Raw genomic sequence first — 24,481 nt, 5'->3', positions numbered from 1 at the left:
AGTTTTCCTCCCTACCACCTCCTCCTAATTCCACAGTTGTATTGGGGGTACTTCTTTCGCTATGCCTCCCTCTTCGTGGTTATATTTTTTAGGCTTTTAGCAATTTTTTCTGAAAGCATTTGGCACAATGGTCCTGTTTCCACTTGGTCAGTTGCAACGGTTCTGTAAAGAGACTTGTAAATCTTTCTCTTATCTTTTTTCCTGTCACCAGCCCGGGACAGCTGCTGACTGTGTGGCTGGCCTCAGGCAGCAGCTGCGAGCCTGGTGTGGCAGCCGAGTTTTACATTCTTGACTCCGATGCCTTGGAACTAATTATCTAGCATCTGAGACGCTTCTGTTGCTGCAATGAAATGTTCTCTGTAAGGCGCACTGTTGCTGTGAGTAGGGAGTGGCCATGGTTGACTGCAACCATGCCTCTGATCTGTGAGAGTGCATCAGAGGCGCCTCTGAACTGCTCTGGGTGGGTCACAGATTGCAGTTACTGTAAATGTTCCGACAGCGAGGTCTCATCCGGGTTAATTAGTGTCTTGAAGCCACCCCGCTTCCGTGGGCTTTCAGTCCCCCTGCCGCGCCTGAGAATATAAACATCTGCATAACTCATCCTCGTGTGACAGCAAGACACTATCTTCAAGAACACCATCTGAGAGCAGCCTGCCCAGCCCAGCACAGAGAGTAAGTGTCCTTGTTAAAATCCCACTCTTATAATTTCTAAGAGTCACCTCCTCTGCAAAGACATTAAAGTGAAGATAGTCTTGGGCACAAAAACATAAACACGTTTTAAACATTTCCAGTCACCGTCGTAGAATTTGATATCACTAACTACAGGCGTGTCGGTTTGAAGCTCAGTAAATAGTCTTTATTGCTGTTATCCATCTATACTCAATGATTTCCGCCGTGAAATCGTAAGAACTGAAAGCGGAGTCCACTGTGCCGTTAATGGAACCTGCAGCTCACTGATTGTGTCAAGAGCTCAGCAGTAGGTACAGGGACCCACCAGGTTTCTTAGCGTCTCAACCTATTTGCAAAGCAAGGTAAAACTGACAAATGAATTTTAAGAAACATTTCATTATGGTGCAGCTTATCCATTATACAGTGCTTCATTCCAGAGCCTTGCTCCTTCTTAACACTACATGAAAAAGTGCCTCCTTACCCACACCAATGCAGTTTGTTTTATAGATTTGTTTTATTTTTTTTATTTTTTATAGCGCAAACATATCACTCCGAAGAGTCTCATGGCGCTTGCAGCGGCTGGAAGCGGAGAGGGAATTGGACAAGGTTACTGATCGAATAACCAGGTTTTGAGTTTATTTCGAAAACACCCTAGAACGGGGATGGATCGCAAGTCAACAGGCAACTTGTTCCAGGAAGACGGAGCCAAGTAAGAAAAGGATCTACCACCTTGCCTAGTGGTGTAAATTCTAAAAGGAGTGAGCAGAGACTTAGTACTCGACCGCAATGCCCTCTGAGGCTTGTACCAGCAGAGTTTTCTGGACCAGTATTGCGGTTTATTCCCATACAGGTATTTATGGGTAAGGCATAGAACCTTGAAGAGAATGCGCTTTCTCACTGGAAGCCAGTGCAGAGCTCTAAGACATGGGGCAGAGGAGGTTAGTTGAGGGAGATTCAAAATCAACTTGGCCGCAATATTTTGTAACGTCTGAAGTTTATTCAAAAAGGATTCATTTATGGACTGCAGAAGTGCATTTCCGTAGTCCATTCGGTTAGTGATCAAACCCTGAAGCAACGGTTTTCTCGCTTCCAGGGGGATCCACTTAAAGACTCTCCGCAATGTACGCATTATTCCGAAATAGGAACTGACAACATGATTATCCTGGGCCCTCATGGATAATTGATTGTCCTTGTAAAAACCCAGGTTGCGGACCACCTCCTTGGGAACAGGACAGGCCCCAAGGTCACTGGGCCACCATTCTGAAGACCAGTATTCTAACGCTTTCCCAAAAAGCATAATCTCGGATTTTGCACCATTCAGTTGCAGATGGTTATCCTTCATCCACCTGTTGATATGGGACATACAGTTTTTGAAACGCGTCATAGTTTCTTTTGGGTCAGGGCCCAGCGTGACTATGATCTGAGTGTCATCGGCATACGATATGACCTCAAATCCGTATGCTCTAATCACTGGGGCCAAAGGAGCCACATAAAGATTGAAAAGGGTGGGGCTCAAAATGGAACCCTGCGGGACACCCATAGTAACAGGTCTAGTAGAGGAGGTACTAAGTCCCGACTGGACACTGGTGCTGCGGTCCGAGAGATAGCTTCTGAACCAATTCAAAGCCGTGCCGCTGACACCAATCTCCCCCAGCCGATGTATTAGAATGCTGTGGGAGATGGTGTTGAATGCGGCCGACAGGTCAAGGAGTACGAGAATTACTGGTTGTTGTCTATACAAAGCCCGCATGATGTTATCAGTGACCTCGACCAGTGCCGTCTCCGTGCTGTGAGCCACTCTGAACCCTGATTGTGAAGGGTCTAATAACTCATAACTCTCCAAATAACCGACAAGTTGCTGGTTAGCAAGAGATTCCAATACTTTCCCTAGATAGGGGAGTAAAGAGATCGGACGATAATTAGAGAGGAGGCTAGGATCGGCCGTGGGTTTTTTCAGAATAGGCTTCACGCAGGCAGTTTTCCAATTTGAGGGGAAAACAGCTTCTGATAGTGATTTGTTAAATAAGTCAGTAATGTTGTCAACCAATGCGGGGGAAATCATTACAAGTAGTTTAGAGGAAATCAAATCGTGGGAGAACCAGATTTTATCCTCTGTAGAGTCTTAAGGACTGATCCTGGATCAACCTCAATAAATTCCTCAAAAAGATGGGACGGAACCATAGGAGCATAGGGCTCATTAACTAAGTCCGAACTGTTAGTATTTGAAGTCAGAGACTGATGGATGGTGAAGATTTTATCTTCAAAATATTTAGAAAGAGACTCCACCCAGTGTGGTGAAGCAGGGGCAGACGGCAAGTTCCTAGTAATGGTAAATTCTTTCAGGACCTTTTAAAGCTCCTTAGTGGAATTGCCTGCCTTATTTATCCTGTTAGTGAGGAACTGTTTTTTTGCCGTTTTGATTTCCAACATATAACTATGATGAACTTCTTTATAACTTCTGCGGTCCTCTAGACATTTGTTCTTACGCCATTTGCGCTCCGCTGTAGGACACATAGTCTTGGTGGCTCTAAGCTGGTCCGTAAACCAAGGAGCAGTTCTTATCTTGGTCTTTACCAACGTCAGCGGGACAATAGTGTCCAGCACGTTTGAAACTGCTTCATCCAATGAATCCAGCGGCTGGGTTACATTTTGGTCGGATCTTATTAGGTCACAGGGAAGATGTTCTAGAAAGAGAGGCAGGGTTACTTTATGCCAGGATCTTCGTCACGAGAAATCAATTTCCAGAGACTTATTTTCCCTGGACATATTGGGAATTAGAATTTTAAGAGGCAGTGATCAGTCCACAGTAATGGAACGGGAGATGATACAACTATTTCGGACTGATTAGTAAAAAGAAGGTGCAGAATATGACCGGCCTTGTGAGTAGGTTCATGCACCACTTGAGTAAGGCCTAAGATACTCATAGTAGAGATCAATTTTTCTGTGTCAGGGTTACCATATGCATCAATATGGTAGTTAAAATCCCCAATCACAAGAAAATTATCTGCTGCCAGGACGTGCGGGGCTAAGAGCTCCAGTAATTTTTCTGTAAAGTTACCTTTGGGACCAGGTGGACGGTACACCAAAGCCCCCCTCCGTGCTGGCCACCCTTGAGTTTAAAAATACAGATTTCAAGGTAACTTTCAACATGGACTTCCAAAACAGTCAGATCCAGGTCACCAGAAATGGCTATTAATAAACCCCCACCCCTTGTCTGAGTCCTATCTGCTCTTATTATTTTATATTGAGGAGGAAAAGCAACATGTATGTCAGGCAAAGCATGATCATGAAGCCAAGTCTCCGTAATTAGACAGATATTAGGAGCCTCTTGATCTAAAAGGGCCCATAGTTCAATGGAGTGCTTAGGGATGGAACGAGCATTCAAATAAGCGGCCCTGAGTTGCTGATGTTTTTGTCCATCTGTAATGCACGATGGAGTCGCCTTTTCAGGTCTAATTATATAGGGGATACTTGAGGCTATCCCGGGACTCACTATATGACAATCAGAGCTGACCGGAATGGGAGTGTTGATTTCTAGTAATTCCTCCCTCGAGTAGCTCAAAGTAGTCATTATTGGGAATGGACAGCAAATTAACTATAAGAGGGAATCAATTTCCCACAAAAGGTACGAAATTACCTTACCTGCTTTGTCCCTCTTTCTTTGTTTTCCTCTGCCTCACTCCTTGCGTAGTCCCTTCCTCTCTACGGCCGTGGTGCAGCCAGCCAGAACAAAAACAAATGGCAGAAACATTTCAGAGTAGTTGACGGCATTTACTCAACTTCACGTCCCACAAACGAACACACGCTGGAGTTACTGCCATGAAAAAACAAGTAGAATAACCTTTTCTCACAACCAGGGGCCATAACTAGTCAATATGTAACTTTCACCACGAGTACCTAGAAGTAGTTTTACCTACTTTCATGTACTCTCATTCCTTATCTAATTTACTTCGCCCTAATGTACAGCGCTCTGACACCTCTGGGTAAATTTTGCGCTATATAAAAAACCATAACTAAATGTATTGCTCTTGCTTAATATAGCTGAAGAAGTCCATGTTTTTAACTCGCCCCTGTGCTTCTTCCGTTCCCCATTGTCTTGCTGCCTCCCATGTGAGCGTCTCGACCGCCATCTGATGGCCTTGCCCTCCTGCCACACCAAATCCCTGCTTCCATTGGTTTCATCCACTGCAGTGCTTTAAATGGGCCGGTACTGTCCGGTATGGAGTACCGGCACTTTTGTAGTTTGAGAGGGAGAGTACCGGCACTTCTCAAGACAGACATAATAGGTTTCATTGGAGAGTGCCACCACTTCTCAGAAACGAGCAGGTACTCTGGTACGGAGTACCTGCACTTTAATTTTCCAATTTTAAGCACTGATTCACTCCCTATTTCTATTTTTGCAATTTGGTATTGCTCTAATGTGACCCGAGTGCTTTTATATGAGCATCAGTTACACCACAAAAGGACGAATGCCTTTTTTTTATGTACAGGGATATTATCTTTATTATGCACTTATACCTATATGTAACCCTTGTTACGGTGGCATCACGTTGCTGTGGAATATAATCTTCTAGCTCTGTGTAATCGCTTCCATTTTTTCTAGAGGTAACCCCAGGTGTTTTGACACTGTGGTAAAACTGTCTCAAGAAAGCCGTCATAGCAGTTATCTTTAAATACATGCAAGCATGAAAATGTGCGGTGATCGAGATAGCACACATTCCCTTTTGCACAGAACCACAAATAGCCACAAAGAAGCTCTAGGAGAGGTTTGACAAAAGTATAATAAACTGTTTTCTTTTTTTGTAATTTTCAGAAGAAAGGGGGACGTGGGGGCCTCTCCAGTATAGTTTATATAGCAGGAGCATGTAGATTACATCATCATCAAGTTCATCTTAGAGCAGGACTCAGCAAGATTTCAAATCTGTGGTGTGGAGTGGAAAGGTATTCCTATGGCACTTCCAGGTTTACAGATGAGATCAGTGAGCTGTTAAGAACCTAATAATTCCTGATGTTCAAAGGCGCTGTATGTGGTGTGTTAAGGTGCAACACTCACTTGGAGCAGTAACTTCAGTATCTGTGCCCCAAGGTTCCATCAGCACCACCGTCCGAAGTCACTGTCAGTGCCGATGCACCAGGCACCAGTGCTACGACCCACTAAGACTGCCAGTGCCACTGTCACCGTCACTATCAGTACTAGCGAACCCAGTGCACTGTGCAAATGCCCTAGTCACCAGCATTGCCAGTACCTCCAGCAACCTGCGGTACCAGATTCCACAGTCATAATCAGTACCAGTATCATTATTATATGAGTACCCACAATTACCATCAGTATCGTGGTCCATGCTTCAATCACCTTCCACCTCGACTACTTTAATGGCATGTACATGGGCATGCCGTTAGGCTTGATTCATAGACTTCAGATTATTCAGAATGCGGCAGCTAGACTGGTCTGTAAGGTCCCGCTCCGCCAATGCATCTCTCCCCACCTCAGGCAACTCCACTGGCTGCCGATAGCCAAACGTATCGAATTTAAGGCCCTGACATTTGCCTTCAGAGCGTATCAAGGGAAAGGGTCTAACTACCTGAGGAAGAGACTTCGCCCATATCAACAGGACAGACCGTTAAGGTCTAACCACAAACGTTACCTCTCCACCCCCCTGTTTTGCGAAGGCAAGAATGGGGGGTAGAAAATTCGAGGTGGGGACCACCAAATGCTGGAATAACTTTCCTTCCCATCTATGCATGATGCAGTCCGAACAAGAATTCAGAAAGGCCTATTAGACCTGGCTCTTCAGTTGTAATGACTAGATTTGCGCTCTTCTCTACCTTGGGTACTGTCTGTATAAGCACCGAGACACCCCATTCGGGGTAGGTGTGCGCATTATAAATGTCTTTATTGTTATTATTACTAATGCCCCCAGTCACAATCAGTGCCACGGCAACTAGTCTTCATCAGTACCACAGCCCACAATGCTCACCTGTGCCACTGTCACCTGTCACCATTAATGCCAGTGTCTGCAGTTACAATGACGACCAGTGTCTCTATCAGTACCATTACCTCCAGTCGCGATTAACATGTCTGCCTCAGTCTCCATAAGTACCTCTGTCCCCTGTCATCAAAATCACAATGGTACCCAGACACCATCGCAACTGATGTCACTATCAGAACCTGTACCCCTACTCACCATCACTACCAGGGACATCAGTCAACATCAGTGATAGTTCTCCAACACCATCACAAGTAACCCTGATCACTGCCAGTGCCATGTAACTATCATTGGTGCCTCTAGATACATCCCTGCCAGTGTACCTAATCATTTACAGCAGCAATGCCTACAGTCCTCCCAGTAACAATCGTGCTCAGTGTTTCTAATCACATTCTATACCACCTCCCCATGATCCTCATAAGTACCCCCAGTTACAACAACACCACTATTCTATAGCCTCTATAACTACTAGGTCCACACCCGACATCAATACCTCTTTCCCATTTCCGATCAGTACCACTGCCTCCAGTCACCATCATTTCCGGTGCCCCCAGTCACCTTCACTCTCTGTACCTTCCAGTCAGTCACTGTCAGCAGCACTGCCTCCAGTGCCCATTAGTTCCAGTGACCTTAGTCACCATCACCTTCAATGCCTCCAGTCCCCATCAGATCCGGTGCCCCAGTCACCATCACTCTCTGTGCCTCCCATTCACCATCAGTTCCAGTGCTTTTAGTCACCATTACTACCAGTGCCCTCAGTCACCATCAGTGCTAGTGCCCCCAACAGTCACCATTAGTAGCCCTACTTCCAGTCAGCATCAGCACCAGAGCCCCCAGTCACTTTAAGTACCCAGACCCATCACGCTCACCATCGGTAGTAGAGCTCCCCATACCCACCAATAGCAGTATGGTCAGCCCAAATTAGTGCCAGGGTGGATATTTTAATGATACATGCTTTTAAGTTGCTAACATATATTTTGAGATCTGTTCCCTTGTGAGAGGCCACAATGCATTAAGGTATTAAAAGGTTGAATCATAATATATAAATCAGCAAGAGGACAAAGTTCCTATGCCAGGGTGCAAAAAGTCACCCATGCATCAGGGTGCAGAAAGTCACCCGAGCAGTGAAACATGAAAAGAAAAAGTGGAAATGAGAAGAAATAGAAGAAAAAGGAATCCTAGGTATAGAAGACCCAAATGTGAGAGGGGAAAAATCGTTCTAAATCCTCTGCTGCCCTCACACACCCCGAGGGGTGTCATGCTTCATCATCGGGCAAATGCTCCTCATAGGGCCAGCGCTGCAATTCCGTACGGGTCCCCCGAAGGGTCACTTTATCGGAGATCTTTTTAGAGGATTGCCGGATGGTGCATGAGGGTGTGTGGGGAATGGGTCAAAAGGAGGGTAATAAAAGTGCGTGCAAGTGTGATGAATTCAAGGGTAAACATGCAGCGATAAGTTTTAACAGTGTACCCTTGGCAGTCCGAGTAACTGCTAAAAACTATTGACCCAAAAGGCCTATTTTGCCTGGGTGCCAACAGTCAAGGCCAACGACCATGGTATACAAAAAGGCACCAACTTTGAGAAATGTATTGAGTCCCAGTGACACAGTGAGCTTTGAAATCCCGTATTTAGCCAGTAGGACAACAACTATGATAAGTAATGTAGTACCAACTCGTTCTTACAGATGCAATCAATGTATATGCTGTAAGCATATAATAGACATGATAGCAGGTATCAGAAAATGTTTAAAATCGGTTCATTCATTAATTGCAATACTAACAATTGTTTTTATTTAATGACATGCATGTGTGGCAAAATGTATGTAGGGTCATCAGTAAGGAAGTTAAAAATTAGATGGCTGGAACACATTAGGGCCATTAAAAATTGTGATTTGAAATACCCTATGGCAGTACATTTCAAAGAGAACCATAAATTGACAGAAATTGGAGGAATCAGATTTATTGGAATAGAAAAGGTCACCTTAGACAGGAGAGGTGGTGATCTAGAAGGATAACTATGGAGTACAGCAACTTTTTGGATCAATAAGTTATGTACTGGCTTAAATATTGATTAAGAATTATATACTTTAATCTGATAGAATAAACTGAATTGAGAAGAACACATCTATCAAGGTATACATTCGGATCATAAAAAGTAATCACTATTTAAGTGTATAGATAAGTGCAGGCTTAATGAGCTCATATTCACAATTGAGAAACCAGAAATAGGAGATAGAATGCTCTCCCCTCGAAGAAGACTGAACGTAAAGGAGTACCTATATTGTTTAAATAAAGAACTAATTATGTTGAGAGACTTAGCACTAGCCACTAAAGAAGTGAAATGTCTGCATACTATGGGGGTTTGATTCTGGATAATGTAACAAATTAAGAATTTCATAATATCATTCTCGTTCGTAACATTTTGAATAAAGTTAAAGAACTAAACAATTGAAAAAAATAACCTAAATACTTATACAACAATAAAACCAAAGGTTCGCTCTAAAACATTTAAAGATAAATGTTAAGTCCTATGATTGGGCAATATTTTAGTAATCGCTAAGTTTCCATAAAAAATACAAGTAATCGCGTGAGAAGGAAGTAGCTCAATAGCTTATGGAAAGAGTTTATTTATCCAAGTGCCGGGAATTCGAATCCCAGCAATGCCAGAGTTTGTAATGTATATATTTAGAAAGCCTTTTTTTCCCTTTTTCTGTTTGAAGATTAGGCACGTGAAGGAGTAATTAACTTATAGAAATTTCAAAATTCGAGAACATAGACATCCTGGAGACTAGCAGCAATGTGAGAAGGCAGTAGCTCAATAGCTTAAAGAAAGTGTATATTTATCCAAGTGTAGAGAGTTTGATTCCAGGCCTTGCCAGGGTTCAACAAAAAAATAAAATCCTTTTTTACGCCCGAACAGGTGCATATGATTAAACAATCTAGAGGGTATTGGGTATTTAAGGGCAGGAAAGCAAAGGGCTAAGTACGCGCTAGAATTCAGAAGAAGGACGGGAAGGCTTCCAGCCTGAATGGAGGTAAGAGTGCAGGGTGGGGATATAATGTATCCACTATGAGGAGACTGATACTATTTAAGGATAGAGGAAGCTAATGATATATTCTCTAATTTGATTAACTATAACTTTCCTGGGGAGGGAACTGCTGGTTTTAAGGGATTTATAAGTATAAGGACATCATCTCTGCCTCTAATATGGAGTGTATTAAGGAGATGGTAGAGTGGCAGTGAATCAACTGTCAAAAGAGTACTAATAGAAATTTAAGGTTGAGGCTAAAGAAATGTAAGTTAGAAGTGTTTTATTTACTCTTTACAGGCCTTATCAAGGGGAACTTAATAAATTAAGAAATACTGACAATGATGAACTTAGAACTTGGAGATTAAAAGCGTTATAAGGTGAGAACTATGGAATTAAATAATACAATAAATAAATATTTAAAGAAAACTAGTTGGAAGTCCTTATTAGAATTCTTTTTGTTGAAGTACAAGTGCTAACTTTAGAAGATGAAAAAAGAATAGCAAAATCAAGAGACTATAAAAGGTAAATGAGTTTTTTTATGTGCTTAAATAAATAGATACATTTGCTTAAATAAATAGATAAATAGATGTATAGGTACGGTAAAAGAAAAAAGGTGTTAGGCTAACTGCTTGTGGAGAAGGAAGATATGTGCTCAATTGATTTTTGAAGCTAAGCAGGGTCAGGCCTGGTTAGTACCTGGATGGGAGACTGCCTGGGAATACCAAGTGCTGTATGGTTTCTGTAGCCCCTAAAGGAGAGGTTATAGAGAACATGGAGGCAAATATAATTTGAAATTGTATAGATATGTATATATTTCACATCAGTGTGTTGTTAAATAGATTTACTATGCTGAATTTCAAGTTGTATTTTGTTTAGATTCTAATTGTAATGTTCTATGTTTGTAAAGAGCCCTGAAAAAGCGCAGTGGAGCGCGAAACATGTTGGCTTTGTACAGACTGCGGCTATGTTTTGACTGCTTAAGAAAAAAAAAAATAACAAAAAGAAATTAACTAAGAAGATTTGATTATTATTGATATCTTATGTGTGTATATCTCAATGATGGTTTTTGATATATCAGGACTTTTATCCCCAGAACGTTTGCTGGAGTTTCCCACAGCGGCACATTGCATTCCAGCAAGGTGCATGATGGTACTAGCAGTCGGTGGCATAGGACTGCTCAGGTGTCAGCACAATAACGAGCTGCAGCTGGGCCTTTCACCACTGAGTAGGAGGAGCTCAAAATAGAGACGTACTGGGACATTCTGAGGCGAACTGTGGCATTTGAGGAAGGCTGATTGCCGAAACCGGTCATGGCAAATTGTGCTCAATAAACGTCCTGACAAGCCCTGCTGTATCCCTTTCTTCTTTGCTGATGGGAGAGGAGCTGGTGTCATATGTTGCATGCAGCCTGAGGCGCGCTTAAAGGGACCCTTCCAACAAGCAGTTGCGGAAACACAGGCTATCAGGAAACTGACTTTGCTCACCCGAGGTATCGGATTCCCATGACCCGCCAACCTACCTTTGCCGTCCAAACAGCTGCTGCCAGTCGGCGGTCCGAATTTCTTGGAGAGGCGCTTGCACTGTCATTGCATCTCCAGACTTGGTGCCAAGGGATAAGGATGCTGGAAGTAGGGGACCTAAGGATGTTTATCCCCAGAAATTTCACTGGATTTTCCCACTGCGGTACGTTGCATTCCAGCACGGTGCATGATGGTACTAGCAGTCCTTGACATGGGGCTGCTCAGGTGTCAGCACAATAACGAGTTGCAGCTGGGCCTTTCACCACTGAGTAGGAGAAGCTCAATATAGAGACGTACTGGGACATTCTGAGGCGAACTGTGGCATTTGAGGAAGGCTGATTGCCAAAACCGGTCATGCCGAATTTTGCTCAATAAACGTCCTGACAAGCCCCGCTGTGTCCCTTTCTTCTTTGCTGATGGGAGAGGAGCTGGTGTCATATGTTGCGTGCAGCCTGAGGCATGCTTAAAGGGACCCTTCCAACAAGCGGTCGCGGAAACACAGGCTGTCAGGAAACTGACTTTGCTCACCCGAGGTATCGGATTCCCGTGACCCGCCAACCTACCTTTGCCGTCCAAACAGCTGCTGCCAGTCGGCGGTCTGAGACTTCTTATAGATGATTTGTTATGATTTACCTTCATTCTCACATCATTGGCCACAGCTAAAGAAATGTGTTTTAAAAACTTTTTTGGGGACAGTTAGACAATTTTCCAGTAATTCAAATAAGTTCCCTAGATCTAGAGTATGTAAGGTCTTTTTCACATCCATCAACCAATTAATGTTTTCTATGCGATCTAAGTCTAGGCCATCCTTTATCATTTGTTGGGTAAGGGACACAGTATCTCCACTATACTGAATGCCAAAGAAGAATAGGAGTTGCTTTTATCTGGTCAGCTATATAGGGGATGTTTAGCTCATAGTGTAATTTAAAATTTGAGCAGCTACTAGGAAGGCTCATCATTGATTTCCACAAACTATCCTCCAATTTTTGTACCCCCTCTACATTGACATGACCACACACTCCCGCGCAGTATGCAGCAACTGCACTCGACTTAGCCCCGTAAACCTTTTTTAAAATGTCTGTGTTTCTAGTTCCCTATTTTTTTGAGAAGGAACGAATGGCATTTGTACTTTTTTCTAGCATTATTCTGCGGGTTGCCACCATATTCATCCAGAATGCTCAATGGTCAAAAGTCACCCCTAAATAGGAAAACAGCTCGGTCTGAGAAACTTTATGTTTGGAAATAAAAAAAAGTGGGATTTTTTCTTTTTAGCTTTTTTCCTGCAATTAAAACAAATGATTTGGATTCATTTGTGTGAAGATCCAGACTTTTCATAATATCTACAGTTATTTAACAGTTTCTGCAGCGACCGCCCTGTACGCGCAATTAAAACTGCATACAATAAAATTGGTATGCGCCTCTTGTTTATTCTGGGTACATCTATAGCTGATTCAAGGAGATGAGACTCCACCCCATTTGTATAGAGCGAAAACAGGAAAGAAGCGAGAACGCACCCTTGCCAAACGCCTCTGGTAACTGGGAACCATCTAGCGCACTCACCCTGCTTGCCGAACCTTACACAGGCTTCACTCCTTGAATACAGTTGTCTTATAAAGACAATTATTTCCTGGTCTTCCCCCATTTCCCTCATGATTCTCCATAAAGGGGAATAGGATACACAATCATAAGCTGCGCTAAGATCCATAAAGGCCAGATATAAGTTGCATTGCTTTGCGTTGGTGTACTTTGCTATAAGTAGACTCAGGTTCAGACACTGATCTTGGGTACCTCTCCTCTCAGAATATTATTTGCCAGTGCCCATGCTTTCAATCTGTTTAATAGCACTCTTCCCATTCTTGGCCTGTAATTTCTAGGTTCTAGTTTATCCCCTTTTTTGTGTATTGGAATAAAGACTGCTTTATGCCAGGATGCTGGCGGTCCCTCATTGGCTATGGCGTGAAATATATTGGTTAGTAGGGGTCCACACAAATCAGGGTGGTCTGTAAAGAAATCTGTCGGGGTGCCATCTATACCCGGCGCCTTGTTACTGGAGGATTGTGCCAAGGTTGCATCTATCTCTTTGTGATTAAAGTTGAGAGAAATATTAGATGGTGGGACATACTCCTCGTTGACTGCATCAGTCCCCTCACGCAAACCATTAAAAATTATACTAAAATGTTCCACCCATGAGTCCTCATCCACATGTGTGTCCAAATCAGGAACAAAATTGGAATTTAAGAATGGAGCATTGATCGTTGACCAAAAGTACCTTACATTATTTGTAACTGAGGCTATCAGTAATTTTTCCCAGGCTTCTTCTTTTAGTGTCCTTACACTATTCTTCCTGCCCATAGAATAACTTAGCCGGGCCTGTTTAATAAGGGCAGGGTTTCTTGGTACACTCTTGAGTAACCGGTGAAGGTGGGAAAGTGCTTTAGTGCAATTCTGATCAAACCATTTCGGACCTATCGTTTTGTGAGAAACCCTACTCTTATAAAGGTTCTTTTTCACCTCTAACAAGATAGCCTCAAAGGCCTCAATAATAACCCGGAGGTCCTGATTCGGAACTAAGCAAATTATCCTACTAGACACAACCTAGGGAATAAGCACAGCCTTATCAATACCCTCCCATTTGAGTTATCCCATTCTTCTTAGCTTTAATGGGTTTTATATGAGAAAAATTAGGGCCACGGATACTTAACCTTTTCATAACCCAAGTTACAGCCGCATGATCACTATAACAGAGAAATTCAACGTTCCAGAAACTAAATGCTCCTCCAAATATAGCAGAGGCTATTATAAAATAAATTGATGAGGTATATAGGGTGGAGCAAAAGGTATCGAGCAACAAGGCGGTAGATTCCAACCACTGGTTCATAATCTCCAAATCATTTGTAATGGACATAAGAGTGGGAGTCTTCACAATAGAAGGAAAGAGAGTATTAGAAACCTGTCTCATCAAAAATCTGTTTGCAAGTAATGTTTCAGTTGCAGAAGTAATGTATTTTTTTTTAAGGAAGAGAGGACTATTGTTTCTTTGATGCCAGCTCTTGAGGAGTATAGTAAATTCAATGAACAATTATTGCAACTGGAAAAAGAAGAGATCATCGAAAATAGAGCAAATGATAAAATGGAACATCAAAGAGTTACAGTGCTGGTAACAGAAAAACTGCAATCAAAATTGGATAGTTTAGAAAGGCCTATGTTGAAAACTGTAGAATTCCAAAAACCGTTACATATCTGTAAAAATTGATGTGTAATCTTAAATTGTAATTTGAATGTTAAAGAAAGGCTAGTGAATAGCGCAATGGGTAAAGTTATGATATTTATTAATTATCCAAACAGAAATGACGTAGAATACTTAGCCATAAAGTTTGAGGATGTTGCTGAAGTTGAGCAGATTGCTAGATGCGTTGCACATTTGCTACTCGAGAAAGACTTGTATGTACAGCGAAAGCATTTCCGAGTGTCTTTAGTGTATGCAGTCACTATCCACAAATTGCAAGGTTTATGTGTAGATACAGCTCTTGTTAATATTGGTAGTGTGTACTCAAAGAAGGAATTTCATGAGTAGCTTTGGCTCGAATTAGAACATGGTCTAGTTTATTTCTGATTGACTTTGATGAGAGGAAAAGTAAGTGCTGATGTGAACTGTGTAAGGGAGTATAATCGGTTAAGAGGTCAAAATACTCCTCATTTAGGCCAGTATCCTGGTTTAAAAAACTGATGTGTCCAAAGCTGAAAATATCAAAGCAGTCTATCGGAGCAGAACAGAAAGATTAACAAAAAGAAAAAGGACCTAAGAAAATAAAACTACAGCACAATGAGGAAATGGAAGGCTATCACTTTGATAATAAACCTGGAGTGAACTGGTATGCAAATGTAGTGTTAAATGGACTATACCATTTGCCAAATTTTACAAATTCTATTAAAGAAAAATTTGATAAAAGAATGTCTTCACAACAATGTAATTTACTTGAAGAATTAAGAAGTGACAGAATTATTTTACATTCTGCTACTGTAATAAGAAAACTGACAGATAACTGTACTGGATCGGTAGTGTCTTCTCAAAATCTTCATCAGGATGCTTAAGAATTGTCAATGATATAATGATAATGGTAGGACAATTAGAGTAAGAAGATTAATGAGATAATAATAATGGTAGGACTATTAGATGAAGAATATGTGAATATCAATGAATTATTTGGTTTAACTTATAAATGGAACCATAACTGAAGATTGTGTATTCACGTCTAGCACTGAAATCAATTCAGAATTATACCTCTAGTTGAAATTACCAGATTGTAAAGCTGTGCGCTTTGAAAAATTACCTAAAAATGCCCATCAAGATATGACCTGTCTAAACTGCAGATCACAACTTAGGTCTACGTTGTTACTACAAAGGTATAGAAAATATGTCATAGTCATGCTACAACAATGCAGAGTGGATGGTACAAAATTAGCAGCTGAAATCACAAACTTTGTAGCTGGACAAATTTACATTTCAAAAAGAACTTTCATAACTATAGCAATCATATTACATGAAGGAGTTGATATAACCCCTGGACACTACATATTATATTTAGAGTGCAATGACATACAAATGACATTTATCAAGATAACCGAAAACAGTTCCAAAATGATATCTGGTATTTCTAGAACCAAAGTTCTAAGGACAATTTAGGATAACTAAATGTGGTATTATGTTGACATGTACATGGATTATGTGTTTCTGAGACATTATTCGGCCTAATAGGGGTACTGTCTAAAGCCAGCTGTTAAAAATGAAAGACTCCTTTTTACTGCAGGAAAGGAATTTATAAAACATTAGAGGACTACATTATGTTACTACAGATAAAAACTAAATGGAGGTACTATAACACCAGCAGCCTAACGTTACATCCAACCACAACAGAAATTCCCCTTCTGTTTCTGCTACAGCAACTTCTACATAGTACTGTGTGTTCGGTTTTTCGTACATGGACCAAGAACATTTTAGGCATCATTTGGCCTAACAGAGATGATGTTTACAAAAGGATATCCAAAAATGAAGAATGCTTCATATTTCTTGGACATTTTGTACCAGATATAAAAATATCAGAAACAGTTTTAACATATAGTTGCTTTCATTAAGGTAGTAACCTGTCAGCAAGCCAGTATTAACAAACTTGTAGTGTGTGAAATACATACTGATATATTTGTAATGATCTACTGTGCACATTTGATTTATTTTTACAATCCACTGTTTTTCCCCACTGTTGATGATGCTTCATACAGACCAAAGTTGAAAGCAATGAAGTATGAAAGTTGAAAACAGTAAAAACCATGTAAAACATTTAACAGGGTTGAATTAACATTTTGGAGAAAATTACTGTGTGTTGTTTTGGTTGCCTAATGTTCACAATCAAATCATAATACATTTTTCTTTGTTCATATTTTTGGACAGTTGTTGGAGATCAGGATATATTATGTGTGTCAAAGCAGTAATCTAGTGATGGATTCATCGACTCTCTGCTCATACTCATCCCATCTCCCAGGCACTACAGTTCCACTCATCCAATCACCCAGCCACTACAGAGGCAGTCATCAAATAACTCAGGCACTGTACTTGCATTCATTCAATCTTCCAGCCACGACTCAGGCACACATCCAATCACCCAGATAGTAAACATGGAGTCACGCCTTCACTCAGGCATTACTGATACAGTTATGGAATCACCTAAGTTCTACACTTGCACTTTTGCATTCATCCAGACAGTGCACTTGCACTCACCCATTCACCCAAGCACTACACTTGCAGTCCTCCAATTACCTAGGTGATACCCATTGAGCGATACATTCACTCAGGTACTACCCATTCAGTCATGCAATCCTCCAGGCAGTGCACTTGAACCTATCTATTCACCCAGTCACTGTACTTGTACTCATCCAATAATCCAAACACTGCACTTGCATTCATACAATCAACCATGCACTATTCATGCACTCATACATTCACTCAGGCACTACCCATGCAGTCATGAATTACCCAGGCACTGAGCTTGCATTCATTCACCAAGCACTCATCTAGTCGCCCAGGTGGTAGCCATCCATGCAGTCAGGGACTACCCATGCAGTCATGCAATCACCAGGCACTGCACTTGAACTCATCTATTCACCCAGACACTGCACTTGCACTCATCCATTCATCCTGGCACTATACTTGAACTTATCCATCCACCCAGGCACTACACTTGCATTCATTCAATCACCCTGGCACTGCAATTGCACTCATACAATCAGCTAGGCACTACCCATGAACTCATCCATTCGCTCAGGCACTACGCACGCAGTCATGAACCACCCATTCACTGCACTTGCACTCATCTATTCACCCAGGCAGTGCACTTGCCCTCATTCATTCACCCAGGCATTGCACTAGCACTCATCCAATCACCCGGGCAGTGCACTTGCACTCATCCAATTATTCAGGCAGTGCACTTGTACTAATGCTCTTATCCAGGCACTGCAATTGTACTCATATACGCACTCAGGCATTACCCAGGCAGTCACACAATCACCCAGGCACTGCACTTGCACTGATCCAATCACCCAGGAACTGCAGTTGCACTCATTCAATCATCCAGTCAGTGCACTTCTACTCATGCAATCATCAGGCAATGCATTTGTACTCATACAATCAGTCAGGCATTACTCATGCAGTCATGCATTCACTCAGGCAGTGCACTTGCATTTATGCAATCAATTAGGTACTACACTTACACTCCTCCACTCACCCAGGCACTACATTTGCACTTATTTATTATTCTCCAAGGCACTTTGTTTGCACTCATCCATTGATTAAGGTACTGCACTTGTACTCATCCATTCACTCAGGATCTACAGAACTCATCCATATACCCAGAAACCACACTTGTACTTATCAATTCATTCAGTCACTGCACTTGGGCTCATCCAATCATCCAGGCACTGCACTCACACTCATGCATTCATACTGGCAGTATACTTGCACTCATACAATCAGTCAGGCAATGCCCATACAGTCATGCAATCATCCAGGCAGTGCACTTGTTCATTCACCCATGCACTGGACTTGCACTTATCAACTCACCCAAGCACTGCACTCATCCAATCATTGAAGTACTGCACTTGCATTCATACAATCACATAGGCACGACGCCTGCACTCATCTATTCACTCAGACACCACCCATGCAGTTATGCAATCACTTCCGCACTACACTTGCACTGATATAATCACAAAAGCATCAAACCTGCACTCATCCATTCACTCAAGCACTACACTTGCATTTATCTATTCACCCAGGCACTGCATATGCACTAATCCAATCATCAAGGAACTGCATTCACATTCATGCAATCATACAGGTAGTGTACTTGTACTAACACGATCAGACAAGCATTGCCCATGCAGATATACAATCACCCAGGCACTGCACTTGCACTCATTCCTTCACCCAGGCACTGCTTGTGCACTCATCCATTCACCCAGGCATTGCATTTGCATTTATCCATTACACAAGGCACTGCCCTTCCACCCATCCAATCTCCCAGACGCTCACCCAGCCACCCAGGCACAAGCCATCAAGTTAATGTTTGACTCAGGCACTACCCATGCTGTCATACAATCACCCAGGGACTGCACTTGCACTCATCCATTCACCCAAACACTACATTTGAACTCATCCATTCACTACACTTGCACTTATCCATTCACCCAGGCACTGCACTTAGGCTCATCCAATGATCCAGGCACTGCACTTGAACCTATGCAATCATCTAGGCACTGCAATTGCACTCATACAATCACTCATGCAGTACCCATGTACTCATCCAATCACCTAGGCACTACTCATGACTCACTGAATCAACCAGGCACCACAAATACACTCATCCAATGACGCATGCACTACCTATGTACTCATCCAATCACCCAGGCATTACACATGCACTGATCCAATCAACCAGGCACTACACATGCATTCATTCAATTACCCAGGCACTTAACATGCAGCTATCCAACCACTCATGCAATCATTCAATCATGCATTCACCACTTATGCACTTATTCAATAATCATTGCACTACTCATGCATGCATTCAATCACCATATACATGCTCATACACTGATTCGTTCAGCTTATATATTTTCAACTGAAAGATTTTTTGCGGGAAACAAAAATGGCATCTGGGAGTTCAAAAACTTCAACATGCACTCAGTACAACACCACAAACCATGCAGTATGATGCCATCTGGTAAACCTCTGGAGCCAAATCTTGAACATGAGATTGGACCTCTGAAGGGACTCTCTGCCTTTGTTGTTTCGGCTGCTATTGAAGTTGAACTTCCTTCAGCCTTACATTGCCTTCTTGCTGCTTTCAGATGATTAGCTAGGTATGTTTTTAGATGGTAAAGCATGGATGTAGTCTGGCAAGAATATTTTTTATTTGTACCCCTTGACACAGACTTATCACATATTGTGCATTGCACAATTTTGGCAACTGTTTTCGATTCTCCTGAAGAATCGTTACGAAATCCCAGGCAATGCTTGATTTCTTCTGGGGAGGTCCCTCATTTTGAGTTACCAGAATCTACCTCTTGGACTTCCTGGTCTGCCTGTTGTTTCACCTGATCTACCTCTTCTGGCTGAGTTGCCATTTAAAAAAATAAAATGCAAAAAAACACTCCAATAAATGATAGTGAGCTGTTCAGAATGAACTCCTCTTAAACAAGCATTGGCATAGCCAATAGGTCTCGCCTTTGGGACCTTATAAGTGTTTAGCCATGCAACAGTTGATGTTGTTGCACTCAGGATATTGTGCAGCATAACTAAATACTTATAAGGTCCCAAAGGCAAGACCTATTGGCTTTGCCAATGCTTGTTTCAATCACAATGTTCTATATAATATTCTTAAAAAGAAGGCGGCAAACCTGTCTTACGTCCACCTGCAGTTGCATGTTTGGATTGTCCGTAGTGAATGGGTGGGAGGGGGACGCGTGGGCGGGACACGGAAAGCTTTGTATCTGTTGCCAGGAGACGCTCACAGGCAGCGAGGGAAGCAGAGAGCAGGCACGTCTCACCCGCGCTGCAAATTACAACACTTGAGGAAACTCCGCTCTTGTCAAATGTGTCGGAAAGTTCCAGCTGAGTTGTTGGCGTGTCCCGTGAAAACCGGACACCCCCCCCAAAATATATAGAAGTATTCATTCTGAATGTGCGCAACAGTGAGTATGAACAAAAGCTACGCTTGCTTTCCCATCACAAGCTTGGCGATGTTTGCTTCCTGTAACCATCTGAACATCAAGTTTTTGGGAGTGGCGTCAACGTGTGCGTAGTTATCTACAGGGCTCTAAGTGGGTTGAAAAAACTGTGTGTGTGTGCGTGGGGGGGTCTCTCAAAGGTCCTTAACCAATGTAATTAAGGGTGTGGCTTAAAACACGTCCACTGAACATCTGTGCTTAGCTCAGTGTACTGAGCGACTGGTATTTTGTCATATCTCCAAAGAAATTGAGCAGTTTATCTCCCTCAATGCGCAGGTGTGCTTTGTGCTGCCTAGTGCCTTATCACAGAATGTTAGTTTTGTGGCCAGGGTAGTTATAGTGCAGGAAGGTGTCCCTTCCTGCAGAAAAAACTACACTTTGAGGCTTTTTCTGCAACAAAACCAATGGGTGGATGCACTGCAACAGCTATGCGTAATCTGAGGAACACTTCCTGTCACAAAGTAATTTAGGGCAGCACTATGCACTATTAAACCCTTTTGTAAATCTGTGCCTTAATATCATTAGGAAGTTATGCAGCAGCATGGTGGTGATGTGATTTCTCATTGAGCTGGGTCTAAAATAAAAAAACACAATACCAAAGGAGAAGGGTGAAAGCAGACTTTATAATTTTTTATAAAGAGTATAAAGGTATTTGACAGTCACATGCTTGCTAATATAGGCCCAATACCTCTGATGTTTCTCTATTATAAAATGATATTGAATAAGACATTTAGTTTTAAGCATAGTAATCTTACCAGTTTTTTTATTTTTTCTGCGGAAGCAGCACGTCGATTCGCCTCAACTCTGGAAAACAAAACGATGGGAACTTTTCTGTAATAAAGGTAGCTGTGGCTGCCGAATCTTACCTGAGAAGTGTTAAATTCACAAAGCCTGAGTATAACCAGCGGTTGGTTACTTTGGGTGGCAAGAGAGAAGATGAGTAATATATGATACTAACTACCTGAATCTATTCTCAACTCATCAAGGTATCTTATAACCCAGGACTTGTTACAAGCATTACAGTAAAAATAATGGTAGTTAACCCAGGGGAAAAAACATTTTAAAATCCTCAGCAACTCTAGTAGTAGCATGCTTTGTTGGATCTTATCTATAAACTCAGATGGGTTCTACCATTTTCCAGGGATCACTTGAGATAGTTACCTACCAGGATCTTCTCAGGGATAAAAAAATACCTTGAAACACCCAGGTATCCCTTGTAATAATGGGTGTTCATGGTATGGATTAAAGATATATACATTTGACTTGATGTAGAACTTGAATTATAGATTATGTAATGAGTCTACTCTCTCTGATATTAGTTTGCTAATGAGTTCTACCTATTTGGGAGTCATTCAGTGTGAACAAGGAGACAGTCACACAGTCATCAAGGGTGCCATGTCACCCTTCAATACCTACATTTTACCCTGATTTCGTCTTGGCTGCTGATCTCTTCTTGCCTTCTTATGTACGTTTTGGACTGAATAGGCTAGAACACTGACTCAAATAAATAGTGAAGAGGATAACAAAGATCCTGGCATGTCAACACTAAGAGGAGGGTGTAGGGTCATTCTATCCCAATAACACCTCATGTACATATTTTTTATCCATACCATGAACACACAATATTATAAGAGATATCTAGGTGTTTCAATATATTTTTTTATCTCATAGAAGACCATTCTGCTTTATAGGGACCAGGATGAGACCCGATGATGAAGCATGCCACTACTAGAGTGGGTGAGGGTCTTAAAATAACATTTTCCTTGTGGATTAACCACAAATATTTATAGTGTGGCGTGTTACAAGTCCATGGTCAGTATGTTATAGGATACCTTGATGTGTTGAGTTTAAACAGCTGTGTTGAGTTTAAACAGAGAAGCAACAATTCAGGGAAATTAGGCCTGAAGAAAGTCTGTACACATCATGGTGGCTTCATAAAGGATAGACACAAGGAAACATGACTACAGAGGGTACATTAGGAATCATCGATCAGTCGTTACTATTCACTGATCCGACTTCCATTACCACCGCTTGCAGACATCAAATTAAAAAACAGCTACTAGAAAAACTTGAATTGCGATGATTAAGCTCCGACTCGGCAAAAAAATCGGTTGTGGCACACCGTCTAGTGAGTAATGGAGAAGGCATGGAACCCTATTTATTTTTAATGTACAACCAGCAGGATAGATTTTTAATGTGTCGTTTTAGGCTCAATTTGTTACATAATATTTTAGCATATCCATCAGGTTTTACTTCAACAATTGAGCAGAAGGGAGTCTGCGGCTGCGACAATAGGTCTCCGCAGGACACCCTTCATTTTGTACTTTTGTGTTCTTTTTATCGAATTCCCCGCTGCAGATTTCTTGTTGATATTTTAAAAGAAGTAAAACTCCGTCAAGCCAAGACTGCCCTACTCTTTTTGCAAAAGGCCAGTGATATGCGTATCCTGTGCTCTATTATGAATTTTCTGAAAATAGAAATAAGACTAAGAAATACAAGAGACTGAGCAACGATGTATATAATGCCATATGTTTTAAATGTTTTAACCCTCCTTTTAATGATGTATGGCTCAGAAATGTAATTAATGTATTTTGTACAATGTATTTTTATGATGGTTTTTAATCATCGAAATAAAGATCTACTGAACTGACTACAGAGGGAGTAAGGGGGAGAAGCAGAAACAAATAAAAGAGGAGAATCAAACCGGAATTCAGGATATAAATCACTGCAAGATGTTAGAGAAATGTGTAAAGGACATAATTGAATGTGAGAAGCTAAGAGCATCAAACCAGGGTATTAGAAAGTGATACTAATAGGTGTATTAAAACTATATACCTGGCTCAGAAATGCTTTAAAAGGACTGAACAAGAGTAGTAAAAGAAAGGGACAGGTAAAGAGTAAAGTGATAAACCAACAGACTGAATGAGGGGGAAGACGTGTTGGAAAGAAACATTCACTTCACAAACCCAGTGAGGTTCCAAAACTGAAATGTGCATACAGTCTGGCTATCTATGTCTTGGAGATCGCTACAGCACACTGAGGCCCTGCTATAGATCTCAACAGAGAGGTTACTCTGACACAAGGGTGACATATCTTGTAAGCCTGGTATGAATCTCAATATATCCTATCGCATTTATATTTCCATGGACAGGATATTCCTCTCCATTGTGACGGAGTAACCTGTCCGCCGAGATCCAAATCAGGCCCCATTCCTAGGATTTGTCCCGCTTACACAGCTACCTCCAGTGGAAAAAGCAAAGGCTTTTTTTTGGCTCACCCTGGAACTGGCATACACAGTCAATTTTATTAAAAGACAGGAGGGTCAATTTATGCAGTCTACTTTCTTAGTGTTTACTATTACAGCTCCTAAATAGACTACAATAACCAAAATCCTGCACAACAAGGCAGGAAGTAACACAAACACAAGTAATCAGTCCATGATATCAATAGAGCCAATTACAAATGATCTCTTTTCTTGCTTCTCAGAGTTGTTTCGCTTGTGGTGTTCACTTCTTTTAATGCTTTATAAGAAAGAGTTTGCTGGTGGTGACGGTCTGTTTGATATTTCTGTGCTATAGCACAGCTGCTGGGCTAGTCCAATGGCAGTAGAACAGGCTACTTTGTTGTGAGCATGCATTCTAGTGAGTTACATTTCAGACAGGTTGATGTTATTTGTTCTCAGCGCATTCAACTGGTTACTTTGTAACCTGCAGGACGCGCTGCAGGGAAAGTATTCCCATTTTGTTGTTGATTTAAATGGCAGGCAGAATGTGCTAGGCGAGCACTGTAAGAAACTGGGTTACTAGCTGAAGGGGGGTGGGGACCCTTCCCAAGCAGCAACCAAAATTCTTCCCAGGGTGAAGTTACAATCAAACCCTGAATTAACTTATGCTCAACCCTTGTGTAGCATGGCATAGAGCAGTCAGGTTTTGCAGCACTTCAAACAGGAGAACAGTGAAAACACCACCCAAAAACATCACACACTAGGTTA

This window comes from Triturus cristatus, chromosome 8, assembly GCF_964204655.1.
Source record: "Triturus cristatus chromosome 8, aTriCri1.1, whole genome shotgun sequence".
Classification (NCBI taxonomy): domain Eukaryota; kingdom Metazoa; phylum Chordata; class Amphibia; order Caudata; family Salamandridae; genus Triturus; species Triturus cristatus.
The sequence above is the reverse complement of the archived record's forward strand: the minus strand, read 5'-3'. Positions refer to the sequence as shown.